A 15,969-nucleotide genomic window follows, 5' to 3' on the forward strand; every position below is an offset into this window, starting at 1 on the left:
AACTGACCACTAGAGAGGAGGGGAACACACAGAGACTGCACAATGGCCACTAGAGAGGGAGGAACACACAGAGACTGCACACTGGCCACAACAGAGGGGGGAACACACAGAGACTGCACACTGGCCACTACGGAGGGGGTAGCACACGGAAACTGCACACTGGCCACTAGAGAGGGGGGAACACACGGAGACTGCACATTGGCCACTAGAGAGGGGGGGAACACACGGAGACTGCACATTGACCACTAGAGAGGGGGGAACACATGGAGACAGCACACTGGCCACTAGAGAGGAGGGAACACACGGAGACTGCACACTGGCCACTAGAGAGGATGTAACACACGTAGACTGCACACTGACCACTAGAGAGGAGGGAACACACGGAGACTGCACACTGGCCACTGGAGAGGGGGGAACACACAGAGACTGCACACTGACCACTAGAGAGGGGGGGTACACATGGAGACTGCACACTGGCCACTAGAGAAGAGGGAACACACAGAGACTGATCACTGGCCACTAGAGAGAAGGGGAACACACAGAGACTGCACTCTGGCCACTAGAGAGGAGGGGAACACACAGGGACTGCACACTGGCCACTACAGTGGGGAGCACACGGAGACTGCACACTGACCACTAGAGAGGGGGGAACACACAGAGACTGCACACTGGCCACTAGAGAGGAGGGAACACTAGAGAGGAGAGAACACACGGAGACTGCACACTGGCCACTAGAGAGGGGGGAACACACAGAGACTGCACACTGGCCACTAGAGAGGGGGGGAACACACGGAGACTGCACACTGGCCACTAGAGAGGGGGGAACACACAGAGACTGCACACTGGCCACTAGAGAGGGGGGAACACATGGAGACTGGACACTGGCCACCAGCGATGGGGGAACACACAGACAGTGAACACTGGCCAGTAGTGAGGGGGGAACATACAGAGACTGCACACTGGCCACTAGAGAGGGGGGGAACACACAGAGACTGCACAATGACCACTAGAGAGCAGGGAACACACAGAGACTGCACACTGGCCACTAGAGAGGAGGGAACACACAGAGACTGCACACAGGCCACTAGAGAGGGGGGAACAGACGGAGACTGCACACTGGCCACTAGAGAGGGGGGGAACACACGGAGACTGCACACTGGCCACTAGAGAGGATGGAACACACGGAGACTGCATACTGGCCACTAGAGAGGAGGGAACACACGGAGACTGCACACTGGCCACTAGAGAGGGGGGAACACACAGAGACTGCACACTGACCACTAGAGAGGGAGGGTACACACGGAGACTGCACACTAGCCACTAGAGAGGAGGGAACACACGGAAACTGCACACTGGCCACTAGAGAGGAGGGGAACACACAGAGACTGCACACTGGCCACTAGAGAGGAGGGGAACACACGGAGACTGCACACTGGCCACTACAGAGGGGAGCACACGGAGACTGCACACTGGCCACTAGAGAGGGGGGAACACACGGAGACTGCACACTGGCCACTAGAGAGTGGGGAACACACGGAGACTACACACTGGCCACTAGAGAGGGTGGGAACACACAGAGAGTGCACACTGACCAATAGAGAGGGGGGTACACATGGAGACTGGACACTGGCCACCAGAGCTGGGGAAGGACACAGACAGTGAACACTGGCCACTAGAGAGGAGGGAACACACGGAGACTGTACACTGGCCACTAGAGAGGAGGTAACAAACGGAGACTGCACACTGACCAGTAGAGAGGAGGGAACACACAGAGACTGCACACTGTCCACTAGCGAGGGGGGGAACACACAGAGACTGCACACTGCCCACTAGAGAGTGGGGAACACACGGAGACTACACACTGGCCACTAGAGAGGGTGGGAACACACAGAGAGTGCACACTGACCAATAGAGAGGGGGGTACACATGGAGACTGGACACTGGCCACCAGAGCTGGGGAAGGACACAGACAGTGAACACTGGCCACTAGAGAGGAGGGAACACACGGAGACTGTACACTGGCCACTAGAGAGGAGGTAACAAACGGAGACTGCACACTGACCAGTAGAGAGGAGGGAACACACAGAGACTGCACACTGTCCACTAGCGAGGGGGGGAACACACAGAGACTGCACACTGCCCACTAGAGAGGGGGGGAACAAACAGAGACTGCACACTGACCACTAGAGAGGAGGGAACACACGGAGACTGCACACTGGCCACTAGATAGGAGGGAACACACGTAGACTGCACACTGGCCACTAGAGAAGGGGGAACACACGGAGACTGCACACTGGCAACTAGAGAGGAGGAAACACACAGAGACTGCACACTGGCCACTAGAGAGGAGGGAACACACGGAGACTGCAAACTGACCACTAGAGAGGAGGTAACACACAGAGACTGCACACTGACCACTAGAGAGGGGGGGAACACACAGAGACTGCACACTTGCCAGTAGAGAGGGGGGAACACACAGAGACTGCACACTGCCCACTAGAGAGGGGGGAACACACAGAGACTACACACTGGCCACAGAGAGGGGGGAACACACGGAGACTGCACACTGACCACTAGAGAGGGGGTACACACAGAGACTGCACACTGGCCACTAGAGAGGGGGGAACACACAGAGACTGCACACTGGCCATTAGAGAGGGGGGAACACACAGAGACTGCACACTGATCACTAGAGAGGAGGGAACACTAGAGAGGAGGGAACACACGGAGACTGCACACTGGCCACTAGAGAGGAGGGAACACACGGAGACTGCACACTGGCCACTAGAGAGGAGGGAACACACAGAGACTGCACACTGGCCACTAGAGAGGAGGGAACACACGGAGACTGCACACTGGCCACTAGAGAGGGGGGAACACACGGAGACTGCACACTGGCCACTAGAGAGGAGGGAACACACGGAGACTGCACACTGGCCAATAGAGTGGAGGGAACACACGGAGACTGCACACTGGCCACTAGAGAGGAGGGAACACACGGAGACTGCACACTGGCCACTAGAGAGGAGGGAACACACGGAGACAGAACACTGGCCACTAGAGAGGGGTGGAACACACGGAGACTGCACACTGGCCACTAGAGAGGAGGGAACACACGGAGACTGCATACTGACCACTACAGAGGAGGGAACACACGGAGACTGCACACTGGCCACTAGAGAGGGGGGGTACACACGGAGACTGAACACTGGCTACTAGAGAGGAGGGAAAACACAGAGACTGCACACTGGCCACTAGAGAGGGGGGGAACACACAGAGACTGCACACTGACTACTAGAGAGGGGGGTACACACGGAGACTGCACACTGGCCACTAGAGAGGAGGGAACACACAGAGACTGCACACTGGCCACTAGAGAGGAGGGGAACACACAAAGACTGCACACTGGCCACTACAGAGGAGGGGAACACACGGAGACTGCACACTGGCCACTACAGAGGGGAGCACACGGAGACTGCAAACTGACCACTAGAGAGTGGGGAACACACGGAGACTGCACACTGGCCACTAGAGAGGGGGGAACACACAGAGACTGCACACTGGCCACTAGAGAGGGGGGAACACACAGAGAGTGCACACTGGCCACTAGAGAGGGGGGAACACACAGAGACTGCACACTGACCACTAGAGAGGGGGGTAAACACGGAGACTGCACACTGGCCACTAGAGAGGGGGGAACACACAGAGAGTGCACAGTGGCCACTATAGAGGGGGGGAACACACAGAGACTGCATACTGGCCACTAGAGAGGGGGGAACACACAGAGACTGCACACAGGCCACTAGAGAGGGGGGAACACATGGAGACTGCACACAGGCCACTAGAGAGGAGGGGAACACACGGAGACTGCACAATGGCCACTACAGAGGGGAGCACACGGAGACTGCACACTGACCACTAGAGAGGGGGGAACACACGGAGACTGTACACTGGCCACTAGAGAGGGGAGAACACACAGAGACTGCACACTGGCCACTAGAGAGGGGGGTACACACGGAGACTGCACACTGGCCACTAGAGAGGGGTAAACACAGACAGAGTGCACCCTGGCCAGTAGAGATGGGGGGGAACACACAGAGACTGCACACTGGCCACTAGAAAGAGGGGAACACACAGAGACTGCACACTGGCCACTAGAGAGGGGGGGACACACAGAGACTGCACAATGACCACTAGAGAGGGGGGAACACACAGAGACTGCACACTGGCCACTAGAGAGGGGGGAACACACAGAGACTGCACACAGGCCACTAGAGAGGGGGGATCAAATGGAGACTGCAACCTGACCACTAGAGAGGAGGGGAACACACAGAGACTGCACAATGGCCACTAGAGAGGGAGGAACACACAGAGACTGCACACTGGCCACTACAGAGGGGGGAACACACAGAGACTGCACACTGGCCACTACAGAGGGGGTAGCACACGGAGACTGCACACTGGCCACTAGAGAGGGGGGAACACACGGAGACTGCACATTGACCACTAGAGAGGGGGGAACACATGGAGACTGCACACTGGCCACTAGAGAGGAGGGAACACACGTAGACTGCACACTGACCACTAGAGAGGAGGGAACACACGGAAACTGCACACTGGCCACTAGAGAGGGGGGGAACACACTGAGACTGCACACTGCCCACTAGAGAGTGGGGGAGCAAACAGAGACTGCACACTGGCCACTAGAGAGGAGGGAAGACACGGAGACTGCACACTGGCCACTAGAGAGGAGGGAAGACACGAGACTGTACACTGGCCACTAGAGAGGGGGAACACACAGAGACTGCACACTGGCCACTAGAGAGGAGGGAACACACAGAGACTGCACACTGGCCTCTAGAGAGGGGGGAACACACGGAGACTGCACACTGGCCACTAGAGAGGAGGGAACACACAGAGACTGCACACTAGTCACTAGAGAGGAGGGAACACACGGAGACTGCAAACTGACCACTAGAGAGGAGGGAACAAACAGACTGCACAATGACCACTAGAGAGGGGGGAACACAGGGAGATTGCACACTGGCCACTAGAGAGGGGGGTACACACAAAGACTGCACACTGGCTACTAGAGAGGGGGGTACACACGGAGACTGCACACTGGCCACTAGAGAGGGGGGTACACACAAAGACTGCACACTGGCCAATAGAGAGGGGGGAACACAGGGAGATTGCACACTGGCCACTAGAGAGGGGTGGAACACACGGAGACTGCACACTGGCCACTAGAGAGGAGGGAACACACGGAGACTGCAAACTGGCCACTGGAGAGGGGGGAACACACGGAGACTGCACACTGACCACTAGAGAGGAGGGAACACACAGAGACTGAACACTGGCCACTAGAGAGAAGGGGAACACAGAGACTGCACACTGGCCACTAGAGAGGAGGGGAACACACGGAGACTGCACACTGGCCACTACAGAGGGGAGCACACGGAGACTGCACACTGACCACTAGAGAGGGGGGAACACACGGAGACTGCACACTGGCCACTAGAGAGGGGGGAACACACAGAGACTGCACACTGGCCAGTAGAGAGGGGGGAACACACAGACAGTGAACACTGGCCAGTAGAGAGGGGGGGAACACACAGAGACTGCACAATGACCACTAGAGAGGGGGGAGCACACAGAGACTGCACACTGGCCACTAGAGAGGGGGGAACACACAGAGACTGCACACAGGCCACTAGAGAGGGGGGAACAGACGGAGACTGCACACTGACGACTAGAGAGGAGGGGAACACACGGAGACTGCACACTGGCCACTAGAGAGGGGGGGAACACACGGAGACTGCACACTGACCACTAGAGAGGGGGGAACACATGGAGACTGCACACTGGCCACTAGAGAGGAGGGAACACACAGAGACTGCACACTGGCCACTAGAGAAGAGGGAACACACGGAGACTGCAAACTGACCACTAGAGAGGAGGGAACACACAGAGACTGCACACTGACCATTAGAGTGGGGGGGAACACACAGAGACTGCACACTTGCCACTAGAGAGGGGGGAACACACAGAGACTGCACACTAGCCAATAGAGAGGGGGGAACACACAGAGACTACACACTGGCCACTAGAGAGGGGGGAACACACGGAGACTGCACACTGACCACTAGACAAAGGGGTACACACAGAGACTGCACACTGGCCACTAGAGAGGGAGAAACACACAGAGACTGCACACTGGCCACTAGAGAGGGGGGAACACACAGAGACTGCACACTGATCACTAGAGAGGAGGGAACACTAGAGAGGAGGGAATACACGGAGACTGCACACTGGCCACTAGAGAGGAGGGAACACACGGAGACTGCACACTGGCCAGTAGAGACGGGGGAACATATGGAGACTGCACACTGGCCACTAGAAAGGAGGGAACACACGGAGACTGCAAACTGACCACTAGAAAGGAGGGATCACACAGAGACTGCACACTGACCACTAGAGAGGGGGGGAACACACAGAGACTGCACACTTGCCACTAGAGAGGGGGGAACACATGGAGACTGCACATTGACAACTAGAGAGGAGGGAAAACACGGAGACTGCACACTGGCCACTAGAGGGGATGTAACACACGGAGACTGCACACTGACCACTAGAGAGGAGGGAACACACAGAGACAGCACACTGGCCATTAGAGGGGATGTAACACACGGAGACTGCACACTGGCCACTAGAGTGGAGGGAACACAAGGAGACTGCACACTGACCACTACAGAGGAGGGAACACACGGAGACTGCACACTGGGCACTAGAGAGGGGGGGGGGAACACACAGAGACTGCACACTGACTACTAGAGAGGGGGGTACACACGGAGACTGCACACTGGCCACTAGAGAGGAGCGAACACACGGAGACTACACACTGGCCACTAGAGAGGAGGGGAACACACAAAGACTGCACACTGGCCACTAGAGAGGAGGGGAACACACGGAGACTGCACACTGGCCACTACAGAGGGGAGCACACGAAGACTGCACACTGACCACTAGAGAGGGGGGAACACACGGAGACTGCACACTGGCCACTAGAGAGGAGTGAACACAAGGAGACAGCACACTGGCCACTAGAGAGGGGGGGAACACACGGAGACTGCACACTGGCCACTAGAGAGGAGAAAACACACGGAGACTGCACACTGGCCACCAGAGAGGAGGGAACACACGGAGACTGCACACTGGCCACTAGAGTGGAGGGAACACATGGAGACTGCACACTGGCCACTAGAGTGGAGTGAACACACGGAGACTGCACACTGGCCACTAGAGAGGAGGGAACACACGGAGACAGCACACTGGCCACTAGAGAGGGGGGGAACACACGGAGACTGCATACTGGCCACTAGAGAGGAGGGAACACACGGAGACTGCACACTGACCACTAGAGAGGAGGGAACACACGGAGACTGCACACTGGCCAATAGAGAGGGGGGGTACACACGGAGACTGCACACTGGCTACTAGAGAGGCGGGAACACACAGAGACTGCACACTGGCTACTAGAGAGGAGGGAACACACAGAGACTGCACACTGGCCACTAGAGAGGGGGGAAACACACAGAGACTGCACACTGACTACTAGAGATGGGGGTACACACGGAGACTGCACACTGGCCACTAGAGAGGAGGGAACACACAGAGACTGCACACTGGCCACTAGAGAGGAGGGGAACACACAGAGACTGCACACTGACTACTAGAGAGGGGGGTACACACGGAGACAGCACACTGGCCACTACAGAGGGGAGCACACGGAGACTGCACACTGACCACTAGAGAGGGGGGCACACACGGAGACTGCACACTGGCCACTAGAGAGAGGGGAACACACAGAGAGTGCACACTGACCAATAGAGAGGGGGGTACACACGGAGACTGCACACTGGCCACTAGAGAGGGGGGAACACACAGAGAGTGCACAGTGGCCACTAGAGAGGGGGGGAACACACAGAGACTGCACACTGGCCACTAGAGAGGGGGTGGAACACACAGAGACTGCACAATGACCACTAGAGAGGGGGGAACACACAGAGACTGCACACTGGCCACTAGAGAGGGGGGAACAAACAGAGACTGCACACTGGCCACTAGAGAGGGAGGGGACACACAGAGACTGCACACTGGCCACTAGAGAGGGGGGAACACACAGAGACTGCACACAGGCCACTAGAGAGGGGGGAACACATGAAGACTGCAACCTGACCACTAGAGAGGAGGGGAACACACGGAGGCTGCACATTGGCCACTAGAGAGGGGGGAACAAACAGAGACTGCACACTGGCCACTAGAGAGGGGGGGAACACACGGAGACTGCACATTGACCACTAGAGAGGGGGGAACACACGGAGACTGCACACTGGCCACAAGAGAGGGGGGAACACACTGAGACTGCACACTGCCCACTAGAGAGGGGGTAAAAAACAGAGACTGCACACTGGCCATTAGAGAGGAGGGAACACACGGAGACTGCACACTGGCCACTAGAGAGGAGGGAACACACGGAGACTGCAAACTGACTACTAGAGAGGAGGGAACACACGGAGACTGCACACTTGCCACTAGAGAGGGGGAACACACAGAGACTGCACACTGCCCACTAGAGAGGGGGTACACACAGAGACTGCACACTAGCGACTAGAGAGGGGGGAACACACAGAGACTGCACACTGGCCACTAGATAGGGGGGAACACACAGAGACTGCACACTGGCCACTAGAGAGGGGGGGTACACACGGAGACTGCACACTGGCCACTAGAGAGGAGAAAACACACGGAGACTGCACACTGGCCACCAGAGAGGAGGGAACACACGGAGACTGCACACTGGCCACTAGAGTGGAGGGAACACATGGAGACTGCACACTGGCCACTAGAGTGGAGTGAACACACGGAGACTGCACACTGGCCACTAGAGAGGAGGGAACACACGGAGACAGCACACTGGCCACTAGAGAGGGGGGGAACACACGGAGACTGCATACTGGCCACTAGAGAGGAGGGAACACACGGAGACTGCACACTGACCACTAGAGAGGAGGGAACACACGGAGACTGCACACTGGCCAATAGAGAGGGGGGGTACACACGGAGACTGCACACTGGCTACTAGAGAGGCGGGAACACACAGAGACTGCACACTGGCTACTAGAGAGGAGGGAACACACAGAGACTGCACACTGGCCACTAGAGAGGGGGGAAACACACAGAGACTGCACACTGACTACTAGAGATGGGGGTACACACGGAGACTGCACACTGGCCACTAGAGAGGAGGGAACACACAGAGACTGCACACTGGCCACTAGAGAGGAGGGGAACACACAGAGACTGCACACTGACTACTAGAGAGGTGGGTACACACGGAGACAGCACACTGGCCACTACAGAGGGGAGCACACGGAGACTGCACACTGACCACTAGAGAGGGGGGCACACACGGAGACTGCACACTGGCCACTAGAGAGAGGGGAACACACAGAGAGTGCACACTGACCAATAGAGAGGGGGGTACACACGGAGACTGCACACTGGCCACTAGAGAGGGGGGAACACACAGAGAGTGCACAGTGGCCACTAGAGAGGGGGGGAACACACAGAGACTGCACACTGGCCACTAGAGAGGGGGTGGAACACACAGAGACTGCACAATGACCACTAGAGAGGGGGGAACACACAGAGACTGCACACTGGCCACTAGAGGGGGGAACAAACAGAGACTGCACACTGGCCACTAGAGAGGGGGGGTATACACAGAGACTGCACACTGGCCACTAGAGAGGGGGGAACACACAGAGACTGCACACAGGCCACTAGAGAGGGGGGAACACATGAAGACTGCAACCTGACCATTAGAGAGGAGGGAACACACGGAGACTGCACACTGGCCACTAGAGAGGAGGGAACACACGGAGACTGCAAACTGACTACTAGAGAGGAGGGAACACACGGAGACTGCACACTTGCCACTAGAGAGGGGGAACACACAGAGACTGCACACTGCCCACTAGAGAGGGGGTACACACAGAGACTGCACACTAGCGACTAGAGAGGGGGGAACACACAGAGACTGCACACTGGCCACTAGAGAGGGGGGAACACACAGAGACTGCACACTGACCACTAGAGAGGGGAGTACACACAGAGACTGCACACTGGCCACTAGAGAGGGGGGAACACACAGAGACTGCACACTGACCACTAGAGAGGGGAGTACACACAGAGACTGCACACTGGCCACTAGAGAGGAGGGAACACACGGAGACTGCACACTGGCCACTGGAGAGGAGGAAACACACGGAGACTGCACACTGGCCAGTAGAGAGGAGGGAACACACGGAGACTGCACACTGGCCACTAGAGAGGAGGGAACACACGGAGAGTGCACACTGGCCACTAGAGAGGAGGGAACACACGGAGACTGCACACTGGCCACTAAAGAGGGGGGAACACACGGAGATTGCACACTGGCCACTAGAGAGGGGGGAACACATGGAGACTGCACACTGGCCACTAGAGAGGGGGGGAACACACGGAGACTGCACATTGACCACTAGAGAGGGGGGAACACATGGAGACTGCACATTGGCCACTAGAGAGGAGGGAACACACGGAGACTGCACACTGGCCACAAGAGAGGGGGGGAACACACTGAGACTGCATACTGCCCACTAGAGAGGGGGGAACAAACAGAGACTGCACACTGGCCACTAGAGAGGAGGGAACACACGGAGACTGCACACTGGCCACTAGAGAGGAGGGAACACACGGAGACTGCACACTGGCCACTAGAGAGGAGGGAACACACGGAGACTGCAAACTGACTACTAGAGAGGAGGGAACACACGGAGACTGCACACTGCCCACTAGAGAGGGAGGGAACACACAGAGACTGCACACTTGCCAGTAGAGAGGGGGGAACACATGCAGACTGCACATTGACCACTAGAGAGGGGGGAACACATGGAGACTGCACACTGGCCACTAGAGAGGAGGGAACACACGGAGACTGCACACTGGCCACTAGAGGGGATGTAACACACGGAGACTGCACACTGACCACTAGAGAGGAGGGAACACACAGAGACAGCACACTGGCCATTAGAGAGGGGGGGAACACAGGGAGACTGCACACTGGCCACTAGAGTGGAGGGAACACAAGGAGACTGCACACTGACCACTACAGAGGAGGGAACACACGGAGACTGCACACTGGCCACTAGAGAGGGGGGGGAACACACGGAGACTGCACACTGGCTACTAGAGAGGAGGGAACACACGGAGACTGCACACTGGCCACTAGAGAGGGGGGGAACACACAGAGACTGCACACTGACTACTAGAGAGGGGGGTACATACGGAGACTGCACACTGGCCACTAGAGAGGAGGGAACACACAGAGACTGCACACTGGCCACTAGAGAGGAGGGGAACACAAAAGACTGCACACTGGCCACTAGAGAGGAGGGGAACACACGGAGACTGCACACTGGCCACTACAGAGGGGAGCACACGAAGACTGCACACTGACCACTAGAGAGGGGGGAACACACGGAGACTGCACACTGGCCACTAGAGAGGAGGGAACACACGGAGACAGCACACTGGCCACTAGAGAGGGGGGGAACACACGGAGACTGCACACTGGCCACTAGAGAGGAGAAAACACACGGAGACTGCACACTGGCCACTAGAGAGGAGGGAACACACGGAGACTGCACACTGGCCACTAGAGTGGAGGGAACACATGGAGACTGCACACTGGCCAGTAGAGTGGAGTGAACACACAGAGACTGCACACTGGCCACTAGAGAGGAGGGAACACACGGAGACAGCACACTGGCCACTAGAGAGGGGGGGAACACACGGAGACTGCATACTGGCCACTAGAGAGGAGGGAACACACGGAGACTGCACACTGACCACTAGAGAAGAGGGAACACACGGAGACTGCACACTGGCCAATAGAGAGGGGGGGTACACACGGAGACTGCACACTGGCTACTAGAGAGGAGGGAACACACAGAGACTGCACACTGGCTACTAGAGAGGAGGGAACACACAGAGACTGCACACTGGCCACTAGAGTGGAGGGAACACATGGAGACTGCACACTGGCCACTAGAGTGGAGTGAACACACGGAGACTGCACACTGGCCACTAGAGAGGAGGGAACACACGGAGACAGCACACTGGCCACTAGAGAGGGGGGGAACACACGGAGACTGCATACTGGCCACTAGAGAGGAGGGAACACACGGAGACTGCACATTGACCACTAGAGAGGAGGGAACACACGGAGACTGCACACTGGCCAATAGAGAGGGGGGGTACACACGGAGACTGCACACTGGCTACTAGAGAGGCGGGAACACACAGAGACTGCACACTGGCTACTAGAGAGGAGGGAACACACAGAGACTGCACACTGGCCACTAGAGAGGGGGGAAACACACAGAGACTGCACACTGACTACTAGAGATGGGGGTACACACGGAGACTGCACACTGGCCACTAGAGAGGAGGGAACACACAGAGACTGCACACTGGCCACTAGAGAGGAGGGGAACACACAGAGACTGCACACTGACTACTAGAGAGGGGGGTACACACGGAGACAGCACACTGGCCACTACAGAGGGGAGCACACGGAGACTGCACACTGACCACTAGAGAGGGGGGCACACACGGAGACTGCACACTGGCCACTAGAGAGAGGGGAACACACAGAGAGTGCACACTGACCAATAGAGAAGGGGGTACACACGGAGACTGCACACTGGCCACTAGAGAGGGGGGAACACACAGAGAGTGCACAGTGGCCACTAGAGAGGGGGGGAACACACAGAGACTGCACACTGGCCACTAGAGAGGGGGTGGAACACACAGAGACTGCACAATGACCACTAGAGAGGGGGGAACACACAGAGACTGCACACTGGCCACTAGAGAGGGGGGAACAAACAGAGACTGCACACTGGCCACTAGAGAGGGGGGGGGACACACAGAGACTGCACACTGGCCACTAGAGAGGGGGGAACACACAGAGACTGCACACAGGCCACTAGAGAGGGGGGAACACATGAAGACTGCAACCTGACCACTAGAGAGGAGGGGAACACACGGAGGCTGCACATTGGCCACTAGAGAGGGGGGAACAAACAGAGACTGCACACTGGCCACTACAGAGGGGGGAACACACAGAGACTGCACACTGGCCACTAGAGAGGGGGGAACACACGGAGACTGCACACTGGCCACTAGAGAGGGGGGGAACACACGGAGACTGCACATTGACCACTAGAGAGGGGGGAACACACGGAGACTGCACACTGGCCACAAGAGAGGGGGGGAACACACTGAGACTGCACACTGCCCACTAGAGAGGGGGGAAAAAACAGAGACTGCACACTGGCCATTAGAGAGGAGGGAACACACGGAGACTGCACACTGGCCACTAGAGAGGAGGGAACATACGGAGACTGCAAACTGACTACTAGAGAGGAGGGAACACACGAAGACTGCACACTTGCCACTAGAGAGGGGGAACACACAGAGACTGCACACTGCCCACTAGAGAGGGGGTACACACAGAGACTGCACACTAGCGACTAGAGAGGGGGGAACACACAGAGACTGCACACTGGCCACTAGAGAGGGGGGAACACACAGAGACTGCACACTGACCACTAGAGAGGGGAGTACACACAGAGACTGCACACTGGCCACTAGAGAGGGGGGAACACACAGAGACTGCACACTGACCACTAGAGAGGGGAGTACACACAGAGACTGCACACTGGCCACTAGAGAGGAGGGAACACACGGAGACTGCACACTGGCCACTAGAGAGGAGGAAACACACGGAGACTGCACACTGGCCAGTAGAGAGGAGGGAACACACGGAGACTGCACACTGGCCACTAGAGAGGAGGGAACACACGGAGACTGCACACTGGCCACTAAAGAGGGGGGAACACACGGAGATTGCACACTGGCCACTAGAGAGGGAGGAACACATGGAGACTGCACACTGGCCACTAGAGAGGGGGGGAACACACGGAGACTGCACATTGACCACTAGAGAGGGGGGAACACATGGAGACTGCACACTGGCCACTAGAGAGGATGGAACACACGGAGACTGCACACTGGCCACAAGAGAGGGGGGGAACACACTGAGACTGCACACTGCCCACTAGAGAGGGGGGAACAAACAGAGACTGCACACTGGCCACTAGAGAGGAGGGAACACACGGAGACTGCACACTGGCCACTAGAGAGGAGGGAACACACGGAGACTGCACACTGGCCACTAGAGAGGAGGGAACACACGGAGACTGCAAACTGACTACTAGAGAGGAGGGAACACACGGAGACTGCACACTGCCCACTAGAGAGGGAGGGAACACACAGAGACTGCACACTTGCCAGTAGAGAGGGGGGAACACATGCAGACTGCACATTGACAACTAGAGAGGGGGGAACACATGGAGACTGCACACTGGCCACTAGAGAGGAGGGAACACACGGAGACTGCACACTGGCCACTAGAGGGGATGTAACACACGGAGACTGCACACTGACCACTAGAGAGGAGGGAACACACAGAGACAGCACACTGGCCATTAGAGAGGGGGGGAACACAGGGAGACTGCACACTGGCCACTAGAGTGGAGGGAACACAAGGAGACTGCACACTGACCACTACAGAGGAGGGAACACACGGAGACTGCACACTGGCCACTAGAGAGGGGGGGAACACACGGAGACTGCACACTGGCTACTAGAGAGGAGGGAACACACGGAGACTGCACACTGGCCACTAGAGAGGGGGGGAACACACAGAGACTGCACACTGACTACTAGAGAGGGGGGTACATACGGAGACTGCACACTGGCCACTAGAGAGGAGGGAACACACAGAGACTGCACACTGGCCACTAGAGAGGAGGGGAACACACAAAGACTGCACACTGGCCACTAGAGAGGAGGGGAACACACGGAGACTGCACACTGGCCACTACAGAGAGGAGCACACGAAGACTGCACACTGACCACTAGAGAGGGGGGAACACACGGAGACTGCACACTGGCCACTAGAGAGGAGGGAACACACGGAGACAGCACACTGGCCACTAGAGAGGGGGGGAACACACGGAGACTGCACACTGGCCACTAGAGAGGAGAAAACACACGGAGACTGCACACTGGCCACTAGAGAGGAGGGAACACACGGAGACTGCACACTGGCCACTAGAGTGGAGGGAACACATGGAGACTGCACACTGGCCACTAGAGTGGAGTGAACACACGGAGACTGCACACTGGCCACTAGAGAGGAGGGAACACACGGAGACTGCATACTGGCCACTAGAGAGGAGGGAACACATGGAGACTGCATACTGGCCACTAGAGAGGAGGGAACACATGGAGACTGCACACTGACCACTAGAGAAGAGGGAACACACGGAGACTGCACACTGGCCAATAGAGAGGGGGGGTACACACGGAGACTGCACACTGGCTACTAGAGAGGAGGGAACACACAGAGACTGCACACTGGCTACTAGAGAGGAGGGAACACACAGAGACTGCACACTGGCCACTAGAGAGGGGGGAAACACACAGAGACTGCACACTGACTACTAGAGATGGGGGTACACACGGAGACTGCACACTGGCCACTAGAGAGGGGGGAACACACAGAGACTGCACACTGGCCACTAGAGAGGAGGGGAACACACAGAGACTGCACACTGACTACTAGAGAGGGGGGTACACACGGAGAATGCACACTGGCCACTACAGAGGGGAGCACACGGAGACTGCACACTGACCACTAGAGAGGGGGGCACACAAGGAGACTGCACACGGGCCACTAGAGAGGGGGAAACACACAGAGAGTGCACACTGACCAATAGAGAGGGGGGTACA

Source organism: Taudactylus pleione, unplaced genomic scaffold, assembly GCF_031769625.1.
Source record: "Taudactylus pleione unplaced genomic scaffold, aTauple2 ptg000843l, whole genome shotgun sequence".
NCBI classification, from domain to species: domain Eukaryota; kingdom Metazoa; phylum Chordata; class Amphibia; order Anura; family Myobatrachidae; genus Taudactylus; species Taudactylus pleione.